The sequence below is a fragment of the Callospermophilus lateralis genome, chromosome 1 (assembly GCF_048772815.1).
Source record: "Callospermophilus lateralis isolate mCalLat2 chromosome 1, mCalLat2.hap1, whole genome shotgun sequence".
NCBI lineage: Eukaryota > Metazoa > Chordata > Mammalia > Rodentia > Sciuridae > Callospermophilus > Callospermophilus lateralis.
The window spans coordinates 14,952,832-14,975,912 of NC_135305.1; the positions used below are offsets into that span (position 1 = coordinate 14,952,832).

The 23,081-nt window shown below is 45.0% G+C and overlaps 1 non-coding gene across 1 annotated transcript; it reads right to left on the bottom strand.

The window, feature by feature from the left end:
* Window positions 1–21,265: 21,265 nt before the first annotated feature.
* On the bottom strand, window positions 21,266–21,370 carry LOC143383931 (U6 spliceosomal RNA). Its single transcript, XR_013089221.1, has one exon. It is a non-coding gene; the product is annotated as a U6 spliceosomal RNA (small nuclear RNA).
* Between the last annotated feature and the right edge of the window lie 1,711 nt (window positions 21,371–23,081).

Here is a 23,081-nt window from a genome sequence, read left to right on the forward strand (position 1 = left end):
CAAGTTGCTTAGGGCCTTGCTAAATTGCTAAAGCTGGCCTCAAACTCACAAACCTCCTACCTCTGCCTCGTGAGTTGCTGAGATTACAGGCCTGCACCATCGCACCCAGCAGTCTGTAGTGGCTTTCTCCCTAAGTTCACCTCTTTACAGAGTATCTCTTCCCTCCTTCCCGGTCCTTCTGTTTGAGTCTGAGGAGGGTTCTGCCACCCAGGAAACTCTAACCCTGTCATCTCTCCCCTCTTCCTGTCCGGCAGTCGCTGCAGTGTTTACCGGTGTGTGTCTTACTGGGATCTGACCTTCCCCTCTGTCAAGCTCCCTGCTCAGTTACCCTTCTTCTAATGAAGGCTGCATTCATGTTGAACCATTAGCCTTTACTGCTTACCACTGCCCAGTGGCAAAGCACTTTTTCTTTTTTCCCTTTCAGAAATAGACAAAAACCAGAAATATCATTTGAAACTCTTTCAGTCCCCTTATCCCCGTGGAACAAGGAAGTTGTCATCTCAGAATGTCAACATTAGAAAAATGCAGATAAAAGGCCACCCTGTTTGGCACAAATATTGTGGATTTAATGGGATAGTTGTATTTAGGTAAAACCTTTCATCCAGGACTTCAAAGGCCTTTACCTTGTTTACTAGTTATTATCCCTGAGGCCTAGAGAGTGACATCATGATGCTGTAGTCCTCAAGACCCGTAGCCTCATGGGTTTTGTTTTTGTTAACATTTTAATTATTTAATTTTTTGGTGTTGGAGATTTAACCCAGGGGACCTTTACCACTAAGCCACACCCCCAACCCTTTTTAGTTTTTATTTTGAGACAGGGTCTTCCTAAGTTGCTTAGAACCTCACTAAGTTAATGAGACTTGCTTTGAGTTTGCAAACCTCCTGCCTCAGCCTCCTGAGCTGCTGGAATTACAGGTGTGCGCCACCCCCTCCAGCTTATCATGATTGATTTCCCTCAGAATAGCATATGTGGTTTGCCTGTGTTCCAGAGAGTGGAGACATTCATGGCCATATAAAACAAAGAGCAGCTGCTCTGGAGCCCAGGGAAGGAGTGTGTACTGCCAGCACAGGCAGGTCCCTTCCCCAGGTGTCCCTCCAAAGGAGAAGAGGTCTTCCTGTCCTTGGTGTACTAGTTGGGTTCATCTCAGAGGTGACTGTGAGCAAACCCTTGGAGAGGATGTCGGTGCTATGGAGTCCCCAGATTTGTCACTTAACAGAACTCAGTCTTTTTTTTTTTTTTAATTTATTTTTTAGTTGTAGTTGGACATAATCTTTATTTAATTTTTTTATGTGGTGCTGAGGATCGAACCCAGGGCCTCGCATATGCTAGTTGAGCGCTCTACCGCTGAGCCACAACCCCAGCCCCTACCAGAACTCTTAAGAAACAAGCCTGTGCCCCGACTGAAGGGAAGATCCCTGACTCCGAGCAGGACCAAAGCCCAGCACTGCAGTCCATCCGAGGCCGCTGAAAGAACCTCAGGGACCCGGTGGAGAACAAGCTGGCAGGCGTGGCCACAGGAATGGCCAGTGCTGTCCCCCGGCTCAGCCGGTGCAGCCTCACCAGCTCCCTTAGCCGCCCCCACCCCTCCCAGGCCTGCCCTCCAGGATGTTGCGGATTTGGTGGCCCTGATTTGTGAGGAGGTTTCTACTTACACATTTTCCTTCCTTTTTCCCCCTAAAAGGAAATAGTTGTTGCCCTGTGAAGCCCTTTTCCCTGTGGCAAGCCACTCATGCCCCTTGACCAAGCTGGAGGGTGGGACAGTCCCTAGACCCCGCCACACGCTGCGCTTTTCAGCACCGTCCCCCAGTCCTGGTCACAGGCTCCTGTTCTGCATTTCATTACCGCTCTCATAATGGGAGCCATCTTGGAGCTTGTTTTGAAACCTCCCTGCTCCTTCGGCACCTCCTTTCCCCTTCTCGTTCCTTCCCCTCCCAGTCCCTGTTCCCCTGATAAGCCACCTCCCAGACTGCGGTCCCCGAGTCCCTGCTCAGCTTCACTGTGGCCCGGCTCCCTGGCCTTGGCTCCCCCCACCTTTCTCTGAGGTTGCCTCTGAATTGAGGCTGTGGGAAAGGGAGACCCTCAGGGACATCCCCTCCGCCTCTGCAGCCTCCACCCGGCTGGGACACCCCCGGGGGCTGAGATGCCCTTCAAACAGAGGGGCTGCTCAGGCTCACCTCGTTTCTCCCCATTAATGATTCCTTCCATAACCTGGAATCCAGCTTTGAATCAGGGAGTTCAGAGCTGATAGGGAGCTTGCTGTTCCTCGTCCCCAGGTGGCCACTGACCTGTACTTGGAGCGGCCCATGCCATCCCTTGGGAGCCATCTTGGGGTTTGAAAGGTCATCGTCCTTTGAGTGAAGATCTTCGTGTTTTCTTCCATTATTCCCGATTCTTCTATCTGAAGCAACACAGATTTGTATTTTCTCTTGGTGCATTTGAAGAAAACTTCCATTTTTCCCTTTGAAAAGCCTTTTAGGCCTCTAACCTTGAAATTTTATTGAATCTGTTCCTCCAGCTATTGCTTTCTGACAAATCTGGCAGCCCTAGTCCGTCCTTTCTTTCTGGTCCTGGGGACCAAACCAAATGTCTTGCACATGGTAAGCACATACTACCACTGAGCTACACCCCAGCCCTTCTAGTCACTTTAAAAAAATTCCCTCAGGCTCTGGTAAGTGGGCGGTAGAACTTTAATAAATGTCTATCTCAATAAATATTAATATTCAATAAACGTATACTTTTCTCTGTTCTAGGCCTTCCTTTAGAAAGTTCTACTTTTCATATTTTCTAAAACCTACAAACAGCTAGCAAAATTTTATCTGAAGCCCCAATTTGATATTCATTTTGCAGTCTTAAATTGCCTTTAGGGTTGGGCATGGTGGCACATGCTTGTAATCCCAGCAGCTGTGGAGGCTGAGACCAGAGAATCATGAGTTCAAAGCCAGACTCAGCAATGGTGAGGCACTAAGCAACTCAGTGAGACCCTGTCTCTAAATAAAATATAAAACAGGGCTGGGGATGTGGCTCAGTGGTTGAGTGCCCCTGAGTTCAATCCCTGGTGTATATATATATATATAAATTGCCTTTAGGGCTGGGGTGTAGAGTGGTGATAGAGTGCTTTCCTAGTATGCAGGAGACCCTGGGTTCCTTCCCCAGCACCAAGAAAGAAAAAGTCGCCTGTGGGTATGAAGATGCTTTAATGTGATGTGGCCAGTGTTTTCCTGGCAGCCTACACACCTGCTTCTCATACTCTCCCAGGGTCTCTATTTCATAAGTTGTCTGAACCGTTGTTGAGTCTCGTTGGATGTCTAGATTCTTATTCACTAAGTAATTCTCTCCATCACGTCACATCTGTGCCTTCATCCTCCTGCTTCCCAGGTTCTCGGTGATTGTTGCTGGCAACACAGTCCTCCTGTTCCTCCAGGCTCACAGCCTCAGCCATCATTTTTGACATGTCTTCCTCTCTCCAGACAGCGAACCCCTCCTGCACCCCGCCGACCCCGTGATGCCGATTTTTCCTCTTCCTGGCTTTTCCAATTCATTTTTCATTTTTTTATTTGGAAGCCAGCTTCCTCTACCTGAAGAGCTGTAGTCTGTGCCATGCTCTTAACTAGAAGAGTCTTGAAACGGTACTTGAGTGGTGGTGTTCTGCTCCTCAGGCCTGTTGCAGGATCAACTGAGGTTTTACCTGAATCCGCCTCGGTGGTGAGAAAATCTGAGAGACTTAAAAGTAAGCAGGGGCCACGGTTCCTTTCCACCACCTTTTCCTTTGTAATGTTGAGCACCTCTCTTCCTTGGGGGTCTTTTTAAACAACAAACACAACACTATTGAGATGTAGCCCCTACACATCATTCAAGCCACTGTTTAAACTGTGCAGTAGTTTGCGGGACATGTAGAGCTGTGCCATCATTTCATGACCCCCAAGAAACTTCATACACGTGAGCAGTTGCTTCCCATTTCCTCTAAGCCCTAGCCCCTGGCAATTACCAATCTACCTTTAGTCCCTGCAGATTTTCCAATTTTGAGCATTTCATAAAAATAGAATTATACAGAATGTGGCTTTTTGTGACTGGCTTCCTTCTTAGCAAGTTTTCAAAGCTCATCCTCATTGAAGCATGTATCAATACTTCATTTCTTTTTATTGCATAAAAAATCCTCCATTATATGAATATATCACCTTTATCCATTCATCCATGGATGAAAAATTGACTTGTCTTTATTTTATAAAATTCACATACAATAAATTCTGCCTTCTTTACAGTATGCAATTCATAGGCTTTTCAGTTCATTTGCAGAGTTGTGCAACCATCACCATTACCTAATTTTAGAACATTTTCATCACCCTATAAAGGAACCCCATCCCCATTAGCAGTCACTCTATTGTCCCCTGTCCCCTACCCCTGATTTCCATTCTGGATCTATGGATTTGCCTGGGCTGCACATGTCATATAAAGGAAACACAGTATGTGGTCTTTGGTGACTGTTTCCTTTTACTTACATAATTTTAAGGCTGTTCTGTGTTTTCTTAGATTCTCTATTTCTTTGGTATCTGTTTATCAGAGGGGGCCAACTGATTATATATATATTTTTTACATTCTTTTTTTTTTACCATTTCTATTGGTGCATTGCAACACATACTAGTGGGATTCTTTCTACTGCATTCGTACATGCACGTAACAGAATTTGCTCAGTCTTCTTCTTCAGTTCCTTCTCTTTCTTTCTTTTTTTTAATTTATTTTATTTTATTTTTTTCATCTTTCATACATTTGATTCAAGTGAGTTATGAACTTCCATTTTTACCCCAAATACAAATTGCAGAATCACATCAGTTACACAATCACAATGTTTACATAATGCCATATTAGTGACTGTTGTATTCTGCTGCCTTTCCTGTCCCCTACTATCCCCCCTCCCCTCCCCTCCCATCTTCCCTCTCTACCTCATCTGTTGTTGTTCAGTTCTCTCCCTTCCCCCCCATTTCCCCTCACAATCTCTTATATGTGATTTCGTATAACGATGAGGGTTTCCTTCCGTTTCCATGCAATTTCCCTTCTCTCTCCCTTTCCCTCCCACCACTCATCTCAGTTTAATGTTAATCTTTTCCTCATGCTCTTCCCCCCTGCTCAGTTCTTAGTTGCTCTCCTTAAATCAGAGAAGACATTTGGCATTTGTTTTTTTAAGGATTGGCTAGCTTCACTTAGCATAATCTGCTCTAATGCCATCCATTTCCCTGCAAATTCCATGATTTTGTCATTTTTTAGTGCTGCATAATACTCCATTGTGTATAGATGCCACATTTTTTTTATCCATTCATCTATTGAAGGGCATCTAGGTTGGTTCCACAGTCTAGCTATTGTGAATTGTGCTGCTATGATCATTGATGTGGCAGTATCCCTATAGTATGCTCTTTTAAGGTCCTCAGGGAGGACGATAGCTGGGTGAGGAGGGCGATAGCTGGGTCAAATGGTGGTTCCATTCCCAGCTTTCCCAGGAATCTCCATACTGCTTTCCATCCCTCCTCTCCCTAGTCTACTTGCTCTACTCCACTGATTTATTTTTATTTTATTACTAAATTTTTTTTTTAGTTGTAGATGGACACAATACCTTTATTTTGTTTATTTTTATGTGGTGCCAAGGATCAAACCCAGGGCCTCACACATGCCAATCAAGTGCTCTATGCCTGAGCCACCACCCAGCCCCGCCACTGGTTAGTCTGTCATCTTGATGTTCTGTCATTCATGGCCTCACTGACTAGAGAGAGTGCCCCTCCCAGAGCTAGTCATTTCTTAAAGATGAGGAAGGGTGGTCCAGGAGAACCCTTCACAGGCAAACTAAGCAACCCAAGAGTCCACACCCTGAGTGGTCTCCTGACTGACACACACACCTTGTCTAACCAGGACAGTGTCCCTCAGAGCTTAACTCAGTTGGGTCATTAGCTTGTGATAAGGCAGCACATTCTTATTCTCAGAGACTACTGTATGCAATTTGTGACTCTGTCTGCATGGACCTATGCATATGTACATCAGGTATGTGTGTATATACAGTGTATGTGTGTTGTGTATATGTGCCCCCAGAGTCGGCCCTCTGTACCAAGGGTTCCACACTCATGAATTCAACCAATTATAAATGGAACATATTTGAAAAAAAATTGTACCAAATGTGTACAGAGTCCTTTTTAGTGTCATTATTCCCTAAGCAATATAACAACTATTCACACTGTATTAGGTATGATAAGTAATCTGGAGATGATTCAAAGTATCTGGGCAGGGGGGATACATATACATATAGGTTATATGCAAAACCACCATTTTATATAAGGAACTTGAGCATCTCCAGGTTTTTTTTCTTTTATTCTTTTTAGATTTACATGACAGTAGAGTGTATTTTGACGTAGGTACGCGGAACATAGCTTCTAATCCCTGTGGTTGCACATGATGTGGAGTCACACTGGTCGTGTATTCATATATGAGCATAGGAAAGTTATGTCTGATTCATTCTACTGTCTTTCCCATTCCCATCCCCCTCCTTTCCCTTCCTTTCCCTTTATCTAATCCAATGAACTTCTATTCTTCCCCACCTATTGCCCTTATTGTGTGTTGGCATCTGCATATCAGAGAGAATGTTTGGCCTTTGGTTTTTGGGAGTGGCTTACTTCACTTAGCATGGTATTCTCCAGCTCCATCCATTACATCCAAATGCCATGATTTCATTCTTCTTTAAGGCTGAGTAATACTCCATTGTGTATATATACCACATTTTCTTTATCCATTCATCTGTTGAAGGGCACTTAGGTTAGTTCCATAGCTTAGCTATTGTGAATTGAGCAAGCATCAGCAGGTTTTGATATACAGGAGTTTCTCTTGTGGACACTGAGAGAAGACTGTATTTCCCTAGCTCTGAATCAACACAGGAATAGGTACCAGAGAACTAGGGTTGCCTCCTATGCCCCAAAGCAGCCAGAATTATTCCAAGTAGCCATCCTGTGCTGTATGTCCTATCTTGCTTTTCCAGCAGAAGACAAAGGCTCTGGCCTGGGCTTTCCCCTCCCCCTCTGTTTCCTGGCCAAAGTTAGTGCTTCCCTTGTGGCCCTTCCCCCCTCCTCCTGTTGATCATAAGAATCTTCATCTAATGGCAGACTTTTCTGTGTTGTCATTCAGCCCTCTCCATAAACAAACATCCTGCTACAATTGAGACAAAGCTTTGTAGTTAGTTTTGAAATCAGGAAGTGTGAGGCCCCCAGCTTTGTTCAAAATTGCTTTGGTGATTTTGAATCCCTTGAATTTTCTTTTCTTTTTTTTTTTGGTACTTGGAATTGAACTCAAGGGCACGTTACCACTGAGCCACATCCCCAGCCCTATTTTGTATTTTATTTAGAGACAGGGTTTCACTGAGTTGCTTAGAGCCTTGTTAAGTTGCTGAGACTGGCTTTAAACTTGTGATCCTCCTGCCTCAGCCTCCTAATTCACCGGGATTATAGGCATGCCCCACCACAACTGGCTTGAGTCCCTTGAATTTTCATGTGAACTTTATAATTGGCTTCAAGTTCTGCAGTTGATTTTGATAGGGATTGTGTCAAGTTTGTAGATCAATTTGGGGAATATTACCATCTTAACAATATTAAACCTTCTAATCATGAACTAGGGTGTGTTTTCATTTATTTAGGTCTTTACTTTTTCCCTACAATGTTTCATTGTTTTAAGTGAACAAGTCTTGTTAATTCTTTCATTGAATTCATTCCTATTTTTTTCCTTTTGCTTTCCTGTAAATGGAGTTATTTTATTTTTAATTGCTCAATGCTAGAATATAGAAGCATGCAACTGAGTTTTGGGTGTTGATTTTATAGCCTGTGACCCATCGAACTTGTTTGACATAATCATTTCTGGGTGGTTTACTTAAGGTTTTCTGTATAAAGATCACATCATCTGGGAAGACAGAGGTGCCAATCTGGGAGCCTTTTATTTCTACTTCTTACCCAATGTCCCTGGTTAGAGCCTCCAGTTGTTGTTTGGAAGTGCTGAGAGCCGACCCCTTGTCCTGTTTCTGATCCTAGGAAGAAAGCATCCATCCAGTCTCCTGCCGTTAGGGAGGATGTTAGCTGGGAGTTTTTCGAGGATGACTTCTTGCCATCTAGTCATCTGCACTATTTTTTGACTATATAGAGTAGAAAGAAGGTGAACCTCAGAATTAGACTTGATGGGTTCATTAATTCTACCAGGAATTGTTAGTGTATATTAAAGAAAGTCCCGTCTCCCAAACTGCTCCTAATAGAAGGGGGGAGACTGTCCTCCAGGTTAAACATTGTGTGTGATCAATGCTTGTTGGGGGTGTGACTAGGACAGTGACAGGTACAGAAACCAGGCTCCTGGGAAGATCAGAGCAACTTGGGATGTGATGTCTGAGTTGCTCTTAAGCAGCAATGAGTCTTGGAAGAGAGTGAACGTGTGCGGAGATGGCAAGACATGTGGCCCAGCACACCACAGCGTATGCCGAGTGTGAGGACGTTGCTCAGGCTCATTCTTATTCTGCAGTACTTTCTATGGCTCCTGTGGCTTGTCATCGTGGACTGTACAGGAGCCAGACAGATGGACTTGTTGACCCAATGCTCCAGCAGAGCTGAGTCGCAGCCCGATTCTTCCTTACAGCATCTGGCACTTAAGCTTATGTACTTCTTGGGTCCTTTTAGTCCAATAAGTTGGCCAGGTGATTCATTTGGTAAGTCTCACCAGGTCTGCCCTGCCCTGCCTTGCCCTGCCCTGCCCTGGAATGGCTTGTCCCCCAGGCTGCCTTGGGAGGCTAAGAAGGAGGTGGCTCTCAGTCCCAGTTCCTCATCAGTGACTTCCAGGAACTGAGAAGGAAGCAGGAAGAACAGAAAGTGAGATAGTCTTAGGCTAAAAACACCCAAATCCTCTGTCCCTACAACACTTGTCTCTTGGCAGCCAGATCGGGAAGGAGAGGAACTGTGAAGGGTGCCAGGGTGCCAACAAGAGCATCCGTGTCCTTGGCAGAGCTCAGAATAGCATTCACGGCGCTCAGTGACTCATCTCCCGCAGGCCTGCCCACAGTGATCCCACGGCTGAGGACCGCTGAGTCAGGGCTCCTGCAGCTTCCTCCCAGGACTTGAGTTCCCTGCCTTCCCTGGGCTCTCCCGGCTCTCCCTGCACAGCAGAGGGGAGGCCCATGATGCTAGAGGCCTGTCAGGGAGGAGGGGCCTGTTCGGTGCCAGAGCTCAGCCTTCATGGTTTTGTTTGTTTTTTGGTACTGGGGATTGGACCCAGGGGCGGTTTACCACTGAGCTCCATCTCCAGTACTTTTTTATTTTTAAGACAGGGTCTCTCTAAGTTGTTTAGGGCCTCACTCAGATGTGGAGGCTGGCCTGGAACTTGCGATCCTCCTGCCTCCCGAGTCACTGGGATGACAGACCTGTGCCACCACACTTGGCTCTTCGTACCTTCTTTCTTTCTTTCTTTTTCAATATTTTTTCTAGTTGTTGATGGACCTTTATTTTTATTCATTTCTATGTGGTTCTGAGAATTGTACCCATTGCCCCACACGGGCCAGGCAAGTGCTCTACCACTGAGCCCCAGCCCCAGCCCCCGTGTCTTCTTTCTGGAAGGACGTTCTCTCTACTCTGCATGATGCCCTAGGTCCACTTGGAGAGAGGGAAGCCTCACCATTTACAGGTGGGGCCTGCCCAGCCCTTTTGGGCTAAGCAGTGCCCCTCTGCTGACCTCCCTAATCTGCAGTCAGTTCTTCTTTTTCCCCTTCTTTTCTTTTTTCTCTTATCTTGCTCTGTCAGAATTATATTTATGAATGCTATCACAGCTGTTGGATTTTTCTCCTTGGATAACTTCTCAGCCAGGTGTCTCCCTATCTCATGGGTGGACCTGGTCTGTCACTAGCCATGATTAGAGAGGGTAGGCCATTGCTTTCAAGCTGAGTCTCTATGTGGATCTAGGCTCTGCGTTCACTATGTTTGTCTCCCTTTCACCTGCAATCACTAGTTTAAAAATCATCCCAGTCTGACCTGGTGGCACGTGCCTGTCATCCTAGCCACTTAGAAGATGGAGGCAGGAGGACTGTCAAGTTTAAGGCCTATAGGGGCAATTTAGTGAGTTCCTGTCTACAAACAAAGAAACAAATAAACAGACTGGAGATGTAGCCCAGTGGTAGAGCACCTCTGGGTTCAATCCCCAGGACCATAAAAAAAAAAAAAAAAATCATCTCAGTGCCAAGTGCCAAAAGAAAATAACAGCTCTGCTTTGAGGAAATAAGAAAATGGTTTCTTCTGAGCAACATGAATGACCACCCTCAAGAACACAAACTCCAGTTAACGGGAACTCCTGAAGGACGTGCTTTCCCAAGGACATGGCTCTCCTGTAAGAGTCCTGGAGCGGTGGTCAGGTAGGCGGCTACAAAGAGATGGGGAAATCTTCCGCAAGATTCAAATGTTGCTTTCAATAAAGCAGGGAAATTTCCTATAGGATTCAAGTGCTGTCTCATTCCCAGGCTTTAGATTTAATAGAGGCCAGAGGTCCATCAGCCTCATATACATTTTAAGATTTTATCCAAGAAAAGAAAATGCTAAGTCAGACACAGAGGCCAAGGATAAATGGCTGTCAATTGGGCCCAGAACAGCTTAATACAAGTTAGGCTTCTTAATCTACAACACTCCATCTCTCTACCAGGTCACAGTGCTCCAATCAGTGGAGTTTAAACAATCCAGAAGCTCTTAAATACAAATGAGGCCTCTGGAGGAACTTGAGTTCACACATGTTGTGCTTAAAAATGGATCATTCGTCATCTGGTCGACCTGAGACAGGTCACAGACCTGACGTCTCCTTCAGCTGGGCCCCCTCACTCTCTGATCAGTGCACAGCTCCCGCTGCCTGTCCTACTTTACTTTTGTAGCAAGGCATTTCTCCTCTTTTGCCACTGTCACAAAGCTGACTTCCTTGGATCCACTCAAGTTAAAATTGTGAAGTGTCCCTGTTCCTCCCTCACAGAGGGACCTCTCTGCCTTCCACCTCTGTGTCTTTCGGTGCCAGCATTGTTCCTGGACACTTGTATGCAGATTTGGGGACTTGTCTCCAATGACACAGCTCTGTCTGTCCATGGGGGAGCTCTGTCCATCATTAGGGGAGGATGACCTCATACAGCTTCTGAGGGTCTCCTTTTCCTGGTCCTCCTTGCTGCCAGACGTGTGTGTTCCAAGGAGAAGGCAGCTTTAGTAACAAGACATCTGAATGCATTTGTTTCTAAAAAGAGCAACACAAAGAGGAAGACCTGGTACCATGTAGATACTACCCTGCCAGGGGAGAGAAACAGGAGGCTGGATGCGAATAACCCTGCACTTTTGTACCAGAATCAAAATTTGTGATATATACATCCTCGTCTCCAGATAATAGCTAATTCCAAACCCCCATAGATGGTCGACCCAGTTACTTCAAACATGTTATACAACAACTTAAAGCACAGGGGAGGGCTACAGACAATTCACTGCAGAGGGATGACTTGGGGCACCGAAATGTGAAATGTTTTGAAATAGCACCTGTTTTTCTCATCAGAGCAATCCCATGAAATGGGTGGGACAAAGAGTTAGGCCCATTGTCCAATGAGGACACTGAGGCACAGCGAGGCTACCATTCAGCATTTTTTTCAAAAGGGCACAGACTTGGCTAGCACAGTTGGGACTGGACCCCTGATCTGTGTCTGATTTCTATCACGCTCTCTTTCTTTAGTAAACCTCTTTCATTTGAGAGATGAAACCAATCCACCACCAACAGGACCTGTGCTCTGAGTTGCTTTGTTAAAGTAGACATGGGTTTCATCAGATTATCCACACGCTGTTCCCTGGAACTGTGGATCTATCATCTGGAAACATCCTAAAAATCCTAGGAGCAGACCCCTCTCTGTGACAGCAAGGACTCAGCTCCTGTAGCGCTGCTCTCACCTCTCCAGCCCCCTCCTGCTGGCAGCCACCTGACTTGCTGCTGACCTGTCGGTCCCCCACCCCCTTTCTCTCTCTCTCTCTCTCTCTTTCTCTCTCTCTCTCTCTCCTCTGTAGTGCTGGGGTGGAGCCTGGCCATGGGGCACATCCCCACCCTTGTTTCCTTTCCTTACAGTCCGTCCCTGCTCCCTAGAAGGGCCTCCCTCATTGGCTCTTCACTGGGTCTGAAGACACAGAGAGAAGGCCTAGGTCCCGCCCCGAGGACTGAAGAGTCAGGGTTGGAAACAGCTGGATTGTTCATCAGCCTCTTCTCTGGCAGTTCCGGAATGGTCTTGTCCCTGGGTGGACTTCTAGGCAGCTCTCCTCAGGTCATGAGTCCAGCACCGTTGGTCTCAGTCCTCTTCGCTGCCCTGCAAAGGTTTGAACATCCCCGTTACTGACCGTCCGAACATCCCACCCTCGTTGTCTAGGCCTCCAGTTGCAGGACACTTCTGTCACCCACAGAGGCAACTGGGCTCACTGGACTTAATAGGCACATGGGGCTGTTCCTCCTCCAAACTTTTCAGCCCAGAATCTCTCTGACCACTCTTCACGCGGGCTGACAGGCTGTGGCCATGTCTCCCCTCTCCTCTCTTTGCTGCTGGCAGACATCACTAACTGATGGCCGGGGCACTTGGTCTGACTGACCCCAGGCATAGAGAGTCTATCCCAACACAAACACTGGGGCTACCACCTCTGACTGTGTGGGGCCTAAGGGGTTGTCACTGTTCCCACTGGGGACCACCTCCCTTTTGCCTTGCTACCCCACCCCTCCACTCATCGTGACCTGCAGAACCCAGAGCTCCCATTCTCCTGGTCACTCCCGGACTGTCTTCTCTCGTTTCTCTACAGAGTCCAGAAAACCCTAGGCTGACCATGGCAGATGAGCCTTCCTTCAACAATGACCAACAATTCCAAACCGGTAAGAGTACATTTTCATACTGTCACCACAAAAAATAAGTACTTGAGGCGATGGGTTTGTTAATTAGCTTGGTGTAATCATTCCGTAATTATACATATATTAAAGCTTCACTTCATGCTGTATATAAATAGATATGTTATTATTTATCAATGAAAAAAAGCATATTTTTTTGGGAAAAAGACTTTGAACCCAGACAGACAAGAAAATAAAGACTACAAAGCTGTGCCTCCTGGGACTCCGAGGCCCTCACCCTGGGCTCTATGTCGCAGAGGGCGAGCCTGCCTGGAAGGCCACCAGCACCCTAAGCCGCCCCTGAGCACTAGGCTTCCCGGCTGGCTTTTCCTGCGCATGCGCGCTGCAGCCCTTGCGTTCCATCAGTTCCCAGAGTCACGTTCTGCAGTGGACCTGCCATTGTGGCACCATCAGAGTCACTCCGGGCCCCTCCACTCCCAGGGATGACTTGGTTCATTTTCTTAGCCGCGAGGAGGAGGCCCCCTTCCTTCCTCTGCTCTGAAGCTCTGCTCTCCCACCCTCCGGGGGCGCTGCTGTGCGCTGGCCGGCCACCTGGAACCTGCGCTCCATCCCCTCGCTCTTTCTCGCCCACCTCCGTCTCTGCTACTCCCCACTCACGCCCTCAGCCCCTCCAACCTCCCCTAACTTCAAGAACACACAAAAACTACAAATCAAATAAAGTCCCAAACAAACGCCCCCCACCCCAGAACTCAACCTGCAGCCCCCTCTCTTCATCTTAACCACGACGGCCCTTGGCCTGCACTGACCTCCTTGTCCCCATCGCGGCCACTGCGCAGGGCCAACCTTCCTGGCTGCCCCCGGCTCCGCAGCAATCTCCTGGCAGGTCTCCCGCCTCTCCTCAAGCCGTTTTATGTCCCCATGCCTGGCTGATCATTCTCGGGGACAGTTTTGAGAACTCATTGTTCTGCTCAAATTTAATTTGGCAGTTATGGTCACCTTGTCCTGGTCCCCTCCTACCTGGTTAGCTACCTCCCTGCCTGGATTCTGTCCCAGGCCACCTGAGTCTGACTCCATGCCCAGGTATACCCTCTGTCCTTCTTCCCACGGGCCGGGCTCTTGCCATTTCTTCTCTGGAGCGTCCTTGCCTGCTCACCTGTCCTTCAATGCGCAGTGCAATTTCCTTCTCCTTCAGGAACCTTCTAGTGATCTGCACAACTATGAGCGACCTTCTCCCTGCATCTCTCAAAGCACATTTTTGGAAACTCCAGAAATCACTTCGTTCTCTTAACTCCTGCCAGGTCTATTTCTAGCCTTTAATCTATTTGAGCATCAGGAATATATCTTTTAAATGTTCTCCACCTCCCCAGCCCTTCTCCGTGGTGCAGTGATGGGCTCTGTGTTCTGCCGAGTCCGTGCCCTTGCATATTAAGGAGCTCAGTGTAGACTAGGTCTTGGGTGTTAATCTCTCTGAGCTCAAGGTTCTGAGCTGCTAGCCCACCGCAACCCCTAATATATTTGCTAAGCTACTCTAGAGTTTTGGTTTTTTTTTTTTTTCCTTTTTTTGGTAGTTAAATATATAGAACATAAAATTTGCCATTTTAATCGTTATGAAACATACAATTCAGTGGTATTACTTACATTAACAAGTTGTGCAACCATCACCACTATTTCCAAGCTTCTTCATCCCCCAGACAGAAACTCTGTACCATAAAGAATAACTCCTCAGGGCTCCAGCTCCCTGTCACCACCCCCCCATGACTTCTGATCTACTTTCTATCTCCATTAACTTCACCATTCAACATATTTCATGTAAGTGTAATCATACAACATTTATACCGTATTTCTCTTAATATGATGTGTTCAAAGTTCATCCACGTTGTAGCTGAATGGGTGATGGACATTCCATTATATGAATATACCCACCTCTGTCTGTTAATGGACAATGTTAGTTATTTCACCTGTTCACCTTGTGAATCATGCTCCAGTGGCATACAACTATCTGTCTGAGTTCCTGCTTTCAGTTCTTTGGGGGAACACACCTAGGATTGGATTTGCTGTGTCATATGGTAATTCTATCTTTAGCCGTTTCAGAAACCCACTGTAGACTATTTAAAATTCAAATTAGTTAACTTTCCAAAATGAGGGATTGTACCAAAGCTTAGAATTTTTTTCAACTTTTGAGAAAAATTAGAAGTCTGGTACTTTGGGACCCATCTCTCTATAGGGGTGTCATCTGCTGGGGGTGAGTGGGACTGTTCTTTCTAGATGGGGTGTCTGGTCTCTACCTCAAGAACGGGCCTGGTAGGCATCAGACCTCGGTGCTTCCTGCCTGGCCCAGGTCTCAGCCTTTGCCTAGGTCCCCTCTCTTCATGAGATCCTTGGGTCTCCTCCTACAGTTATTCCCTCCTGCCTCACTCTGTGTTGTAATCTTTCTTTTTTAAAAAATATTTATTTATTTTAGTTATAGGTGGACACAATGCCTTTTATTTTTATGTGGTGCTGAGGATTGAACCCAGTGCCTCATGCCTGCCAGGCAAGCGCTCTACCTCTGAGCCCCAGCCCCAGCCCCTGTGTTGGGATCTTTTATGTGCCACCCCTTTCTCCTCCTAGGCTGTATCCTCTGAAGCAGGTGTCTTTTCATCTCTACTTTACACAGGACTGACAGACACATTGTGCCTAACCTGTTTGATGGATAGTTGAGGTTAAGGACAGAATTAATTGATAAAGTTCTGACTGATTAAGCCAACTAAGAGCTAGACCACATTGTAGACTATTACAAGAAAAGGAAGGAAAACTAAAATTGGGTAAATGAGTCAGAGATTACAGGCAATGAGGGAGTGGCTAACCATTTCCTCATTTGAAATCTTTCTTCATTGGGGTTTTCTTTCTTACCACTCATGTTTGTAGTTATCTAAAAGATGATTTATGGGAAACAGGTATAATATCATAGAACAAGTTAATAAGAAAGTGACTTAAATGTAATGTCTATATGTACATACAAAAGAATGGTTTTGGACCCCTAACTTATTACTGTGTGTGTGTGTGTGTGTGTGTGTGTGTCTGAAAATGGATCATACACCTAACTATAAGAACTAACACTAAAAACTCCTAGGAAAAACATGGGGCTAAGCCTTTGTAACGTTGAGTTAAGCAATGACTTCTTAGATGCACAGCAACAGAAGAAAGAATAGCTAAATCAGATTTTATCAAGTTGAAAACTTCTGTGTTTCAAAGGACACTATCCAGAAAGTAAAGACAGCTCACAGATAGGAGGATATCTTTGCAAATCATACCAGATAAGGAACTTGTATCCAGAATATATAAAGAGTTCTTACAACTCAACAATTAAAAACCAGGGATGGGAACATTTTTCCTAAGGTGAATATAGTTAGTCATTAGGGAAATGAAAACCAAAATTGCAATGAGATATCATTTCACTTCCACTAGGATGGCCATAATAAAAAAGATGGAGAATAACAAGTGGTGGACTTATGGAGAATTTGGACTATGTTATCATTTGGATCTGGAATATCCTCCAAAGGCTCATGTGTTAAAGTCTTGGTGCCCTTTTAAGCAATGTTCAGACATGGACCTTTTGGGAAGAGATTGGATCTTGAGGACTATAATCTCATCAATAAATTAATCCACTGACGGAGTCATAGCTGAATGGACTATTGGGAGGCCCTGGAAATGGTAGAAGGTGGTACCTAGTTGAAGGGAGCAGGTCTAAAACTTAGGGTCATGACCTTGGGGACTATATCTTGTCCCTGGCCCCCTCCCGTTCTCTGCTTGCTGGCTGCCAGGAGGTGAGCAACTTTTCTCTTCCATCCTGATGTTTGTGCCTTGGAGCCAGCCAACCGCAGCCTGAAACCTCTGAAACCATGAGCAAAATATCTTTTTTCCTCCAAGTTGGTTATTATTATTATTTTTTCCAGCACTTTTTCACAGTGAACTGGGTACAGTGGTAGGTACCTCCCAATGACTTGGGAGGCTGAGGCAGAAGAATTACAAGTTCATGGCCAGCCTGGGTTAGTGAGTCTCACACAGTCAACTCCAATAAAATAAAAACAAAAAGGGCTGGGGATGTTGCTTGATGTTTAATCCTTGGTAACTAAAAAAAAAAAAAAAATCGTCATAGTATCAAAGAGCTGGCTAAAACTACTCATACATTGCTGGTGGGATTATAAAGTGGTGTAGCCACTTTGTAAAATAGTTTAATGATTCCTTAAAATGTTAAATATAGTTAGTCTGTGTTCCAGAAAATCTATTCTTAGTAATATACAAAAGAAAAATGAAAATACATGTCTATACAAAACTTGTATATGAGTGTTCATTGCAATATTAATTTAATAATTAAAAGGTGGAAACAACCAAATTCCATCAATTGATAACTGGATAAACAAAATGTGGTATATTCATGTAAGGGAATATTATTACCCATGAAAAAGAATGAGTACGATATACACTATAGCATAGGCATATCTTGTTAATATTATGCCCAGCAAAAAGAGCTAGTCACTAAAGACTGCATATTATATGCCCATTAATATGAAATGTGAAGATAGGAAAATGCATAGAGATAGAAAGTAGATTAATGATTGGGGCTGGAGGGAAGAGAATTTGGAAAGGGCTGCTGATGAGTAGAGGGTTTCTTTTTGGAATGATGAAAACATTTTAGAATTAGATCATGGTGATTATATAACCATGAATATGTTTAAAACCACAAAATCTAAAAATTGAAACCAGAAAAATCCCAACACTGAACAATAAAAGAGAAATACTATTCTTTTACATGACTAATAAAATACACAACTCTCAAAGATGAATAGAAAAATGCGTCTTAAGTAGTTTAAACTAAAGCTTTGTGGATGACCTGGCAAGTTGGGCTGAGTTTGTTTCAAAATCCTGCACACATCCCCCATGCAAAATAAACACAGGTTGGAGAGAGAAAAAGCCAGAAGAGGAAAATGTTGAACATAGTTAAAGACGGCAGGTGGGCACGTGCCATTCATCGCCACCCCCATTTGTGTGCATTAAAATTTTTCCATAAAAAGAGTTTTGAGAGAGCATGCAAGCAAGCTACTGCATCTGTAGTTCACTCGTCACAGCACCCGTCTGCATTTGCTTGGGGAGCTCAGGGGTACTGGGGTTCTACACTGTCCCTTGGCACGTGGATCTTGAGGATCAGTGACTTGCCTGAAGGAGAAGCCAAAGCTCTTTGTGCAGGTATTACTTTGCTAGGGCTACATGATAAGGTACTAGAAACTGGGGGCCTTCAAACAACAGAAATAGATTCTCACGTGGTTCTGGAATATAGATGCCTGAGATGGGGCTGGCCTCTCCCTGGAAGCTCTAGGGAGGATCCTTCCCACTCCTCCCAGCTCCTGGCTTTGCCGAGGCCCTGGGCAGTGCTTGGTTTGTAGGCGCCCCTCCTCTCTCATCTGCCACCACTGGAGCCCTCTCCTTCCTCTTGTTTTCCCTCTGTGTGTCTGTGTCTGTTTTCTCTTCTTATAAGGTCCCCGGTCATTGGATTAGAAGTTCCCTGAGTATGACCTTGTCTTAACTTGATTATATCTGCAAAGACCCTATATTTCCTAATAAGTTTGCATTTTTAGGTAGTGCTGGTTAGATGTCAGTATGTCTTTTTGAGGGGACATAATTCAACCCACAAAAGATCTCAGCAGAATAAACAGACCCAGAGACAGTTTCTTAGCACTGTTCATCGGAATAGCAGAACCTTCCCCTGTCCGGCAGGCAGGCTGTGGGGACACAGCACTTGTAGCCACTGGAACACATCATTCACTGGCCACCTTTATCTTTCCCAAACAGAGACAGGCTTTTCTGAGTCCATTCCCAGATTGCAGCCTTGACTGATGAGTGACACTTCCAGACTCTTCCAGCCCAACAACTCTTGGCACCAGGGAGTTTGGAGGCATAGTTCTAATGCGGATTCACTGAAGACTTGTTTCAGAAAAGGTGAGTTTCTTACTCTTTGATGCAGACTTCACCATACTCTTAGAATTTATCTTTGGAGTGGGCTGCTGAAGTTATTTTAGACTCTACAGTTAAATTGACCCAGAAATAATTTCTTCTTTGAAATGTTCCCTGAAATGTTATTTACTCTGACTCCAATTTAAGATTACATTGTGCAATTCTTTGCTCTTCAATCTTACTCTGGACTTTGACCAAAAGCAATAAAATCTGACTTCTTTATTAAATGGTACTCACCCCCACACACACACACACAATTATCCTAGTAAACCAGATGTCTGATAATTGCAATGTATTTTCAGATGATCACTTGAAGAATTTCATGAATATTCTACTAACTGCATGGGGCATTTACCCTTGACTGATCTTCAGTGGATACAGGAGGAAGCAGAAGTTAGAGGCAAAGCGCTAGACTGTGAGCTCACTCACCTGTACCTGCTCCATACTTACCTCCAACCTGTGTTTTAGCTCCAATCCAATGGAGTAATTTTCAGTCCATTCGCTTTCACTTCATTGCTCTCAGGAAGGTGGAAAAGATGTGAGCAGGCTTTGCAGAGGACAGGGAGGAGGCTGGTGAGACCCAGGTGGAGGGAGTGGAGGATGGGGATTGGGACTGGCCACACAGACCTTGGATGCTGGTCTAGATTTGAACCACTGTGGGTTCCTGACCAGAGCGTGGAAAGATTTATGGGCACTAGATGAAATAGTGATCCTTGGTCACCACTGGTCCTTATGTAGAAGTGGAGGTTAAGAGAACAGCAAGCCAGGCACAGTGGCTCGTGCCTCTAATCTCAGAGGCTGGGGAGGCGGACACAGGAGAATTGCAGGTTCAAAGCCAGCATCAGCAAAAGCGAGGTGCTAAGCAACTCAGTGAGATCCTGTCTCAAATAAAATAGAAAATAAGGCTGGGATGTGGCTCGGTGATCGAGTGCCCCTGAGTTCAATCCCTAGTACCAAAAAAAAAAAAAAAAAAAAAAAAAAGAAAGAAAAGAAAAGAAAACAAAAAGAACTGCAGAGTCTAAACAAGGCTGAGGATAGTATTTGGAGAGGTTCCGTGTATTGCCTGGATTCCAGTAGCTGGGTGCTGTTCTAGCCCCTTAGTATGCCCGTGTCCCCTGCCCTGCTTTCCACCCCAGGTGGATTACAGGTTGATTCTTTTAGCTGGCGTGGGTTCTGCGGTGTTACAGGAAGCACCCTATGCAGCAGCCTCACAGTGTGCGCTCTCCCTCCTCCCCAGGTCGTATTGAACCTGCCATGTACAGTTTGCAGAAGGACCGACCGTTTACCCAGAGTTGTAGGGAGAGGACCCTTTTTCTTGAAAGCACAGAAAAAGGAAAGCAGAAGACCAGTGATGATCCACAAGTGATCTTGAATGCAACAGAATTAATTGTACTACTAGAAAAGATGGTCCTTGGAGCATTTATAAATGGGTTAAAAGGGACATCCAGCCAGATCTGCCCCGAACCCACAATAGAGACAGGTGGATTTTTTTAAAAAATCTATTTGTTAAAAAAAGGTTTTCCCATCTCATCAGAGTCTGATCTCTCGACAATCAAAGTTGTTCTTTTAGCTCCTGCAGTGATCGATTTGAGTGTGTCCTTGTGTGCCGTGTTCCTGGTGGAGATGGAAAGATACTGCCGCCTTCAGACCTGGGACAAGTCCTGGAAAATGCTGGGAATGCATACATTTCAATAACTGTTACCATCTCATCCAGTGTTTGTTTCTAAGCCCTGGACTATTTTCTGTTTTCTCTTGGAATTTTTGGTCTCTCCGTGTTTCTTCTACAGAGTAACTCATTATATGCTCACTGTGTGAAATGTGGGGCTTGTTTTGCAGCTTCCTTTTCTTGAAGGATAGAGAGGAGAAAACTTTTTACAAATTAACTAAGTATTCAGGGTAGACCTAAGCAAAGGGAAGTAGTGATGGAAACTTCCAGGGATCAGACATTCACCGGCTCCTTCTGTTAGGCCACACCTGGGTGAGGGCTCCTTGTTTATTTGAGGTCATGCTCTGAGCCCAGCCGCTCAGATGGTCATAGATGCCACTCCAGAGAGGGGTTTGGAAACCCACCTATCTTGGAGGCTCAAATGAACATTTGCTTGTCCTCTGTGGGTATCCACCACAAGGAGGGTCTGAAGGGATCACAAATGACATGTAGCAAGATGTTAACAGCCATGACTCTATTTTAATGTGATTAGAAAAAATAGAACAAGCACATAAAACCCAAAACACAAGCTTTTTTTGGTATTTATTTTATGTGAATATATATATATATATATATATATATATATATATATATAATTTCTTTTAGTTATACCTAACATTAGGATTCATTTTGACAAAATTATAAAAGCATAGAATATAATTTGTTCTAATTCAGTCCCCAGTACTTCCCCAAATGTGGAACACTTCACGAATCTGCATGTCGTGCCCGCATGGGGACCATGCTAATCTTCTCTGTGTCGTTCCAGTTTTAGTAAATGTGCTGCCAAAGCGCACTCGTGAGACACAAACTTCCTTTGTGAAAGGGGAGTCACATGTTGCTTGATGGCAGGACAAGGTCTGAAAAGCGTGTCCTTAGGTGATTTTGTCATTGTACAAACAGAGCATTTTACACAAACTAAGATGCCTGGGACATCTCTAGGCAGGAGGAGCTCCTAGGACCACCATTCCTCTATTTGGTCACTATGGACCAGAACGTCCTTATGACTGTAATCAAAGTTAAGTGAGTCTTGCGTTAAGGTGATCAAACAGGTAAATATAGGAGGCAGCCTGTGACCGTGGAGAAGACCTGAAGGGGGGTTGCAGGTGCCTCAGGCTTGTCGTACAGGTTTATAGGCAAAAGGCTCATGTTTATTAATCAATATTGCTGGACGGTCACAGACGTTCAGGCACTGGCTGCTGGTGAAGATGGGGTGCTGTTGCGGGAGTACTTCTCAAACTTCTCAGTGCCCCCAATTAGGAATTGCCGGGAGATTTCAAATATTAAAATGCAGACTGTGGTCCAGTGGGTCTGCAGTGACGCTGAGAAGTTTGGATTTCTAACAAGCCCCAATTGCTGCTGGTCTGGAGACCACACTTAGAGTAGTAAGGTTTGATCCCAGAGCTCTATTTTTTTTCTATGTGTGTGTTGGTGCTGGGGATGGAACCCAGGGCCTTGTGCATGCAAGGCAAGTACTCTACCAGCTGAGCTGTATCCCCAGCCCCAGAGCTCTATTTCTTAATAACTAAAAACAAAGAAGTTTCCATTTAGAAAGAGGATGAGTTCTGAAACCACCTCTTTCATCTGTGGTGAACCCAGTGTGATGAAGAATGTTCTCGAGTCCCACACGCCTCGCTCTCTGGAGGAATATAACCTGGTTCCTTTATACTATCCAAGCAGTTTGTAATGAAAACTTTTGGCTCAAGTTGTTGCTAGGGCACTGCCAGGGGAACCAGCCACACAGAGGGAATGTGTAACCTAATATTATTGTGTGGGAATGAATGAGCACTGGCTTCAGAGAGGTAGGAAGGACCCTGCTCACTATTTTTTTCTCAGGTGACAGGTGAGCACCCACATCCCATTCGACAAACATGATGCATTTCACTATCCAGGGTCATTTCTCTAGATAGAGGATATTGGACTGTTGAAGGATCAGAACATATTGGCATGTCTCCATCCACTTGGTTATGAGAACCAGACTTGCAAACAAGTTTGGAGGGTTACAATAGCTACAGCATTTAGGAAACAGGCCAGACAAATACAACAGGACTCACGTTGAGGTCACTGAAACTGAGGGACTTGATCCAGGGCCACGCTATTTAGATGAAATGACCCTTATCCACAGAGTCAGAGTGAGAGGCTAGTACGAGGCACTACAGTTTCACTGTATTCTTTCTGATAGGACAGAGGAACGCATGAGGCAAATCATCTTTTCTTTTTAAAGTTCAGCTGGAGCCACATTCAGCCAAAAATGAAGGTCTCCAGTAACCATATGATGCAGAATATTAGTGCTGAAAATGTTCTTGGGATCATCGAACATGATGGTGTTTAATTTGAGGGCATCGTGATACTCTGGACTCCTTTTCCCTCAAAAACAAACATACAATCTTCCATATAATTTCCGGGGATGTACGGGGTCCCTGGTGAATCTTGGATTCCAGGTTAAAAACCTCTGATGCAGTTTATTTCCTTCTAGTTAGAAATCAGAAAAATGAGGCCCAGAAAGAA